This window comes from Priapulus caudatus, unplaced genomic scaffold (genome assembly GCF_000485595.1).
Source record: "Priapulus caudatus unplaced genomic scaffold, Priapulus_caudatus-5.0.1 Scaffold212, whole genome shotgun sequence".
Classification (NCBI taxonomy): domain Eukaryota; kingdom Metazoa; phylum Priapulida; class Priapulimorpha; order Priapulimorphida; family Priapulidae; genus Priapulus; species Priapulus caudatus.
In genome coordinates, this window is record NW_014577273.1 from 135,757 (window position 1) to 136,855 (window position 1,099).

Genomic DNA, 1,099 nt, shown 5'->3' on the forward strand with positions numbered 1-1,099 from the left:
CCATCCATCCATCCATCCATCCATCCATCCATCCATCCATCGCGCAGGCCTAATAGCGATGTTTCACGTGACGTCATAGATCAGGTCACGTGTATTTGTTATGTGTTGTGGTTGGCAGAAGCAAAGCGTGCTGCTTGACATTTACAGATGAATGACCACATGTTCTGATAGAAAGCACTGTTTATGTAGTGCACGTATACGTCCGTGTGTGTGCACGTACACGTGCGTGTATGAGTGTGTGCGTGCGTGTGCACTTACACGTGCGTGCGTGCGAGCGTGCGTACGTACATGTGCGTGCGTGCGTGCGTGTGAACTTACACTTGCATGCATGCGTGCGTGCGTCCGTGCGTGTGCACGTACAAGTGCGCGCGTGCGCGCGTGTGTGCGCGCGTGTGCAGGTACACGTTCGTGCGTGCGTGCGTGCGTGCGTGTGCAGGTACACGTGTGTGCATGTGTGCGTGCGTGCGTACGTTCGTGTGTGTGTAGGTACACGTGCGTGCGTGCGTGCGTGCGTGCATGCATGTGCACGTAGACGTGCGTGCGTGCATGCATGTGCACGTAGACGTGCGTGCGTGCATGCATGTGCACGTAGACGTGCGTGCGTGCGTGCGTGCGCACGTACACGTGCGTGCATGCGTGCGTGCACACGTACACGTGCGTGCATGAGTGTGTATGTGCACGTACACGTGCGTGCGTGCGTGCGCTTGTATCGAACAATATCACGAATCTGCTTGCTACCAACCGTTAAACTCCGCATGTGCGCATATGACGCATATGGCGAAATATACAGCTGTGCCTGCATAGCTCCCAAATCCCATTGGTTGATACAAATCACCTACCTCAAACTCCTGTTTTATGGTGCATTGTGACCCTAACCCTAACCCTAACTCTATAAACCCAAACAAATTATTTGTTGTTATTAAATTGTTGTAAATAAATCATGTAAATATGGATAAACATAGAAAAATACAGAAAACAGGAAAATAATTAAAAAACAGATGGAATTCGATCCAACGACATTTCAGCAGTGTCGCCTCTGCTCTAGGCGTTCAGCTATCAAGGCATTGAAGTTTTGTGTTATGGATGTGCCTTGACAACA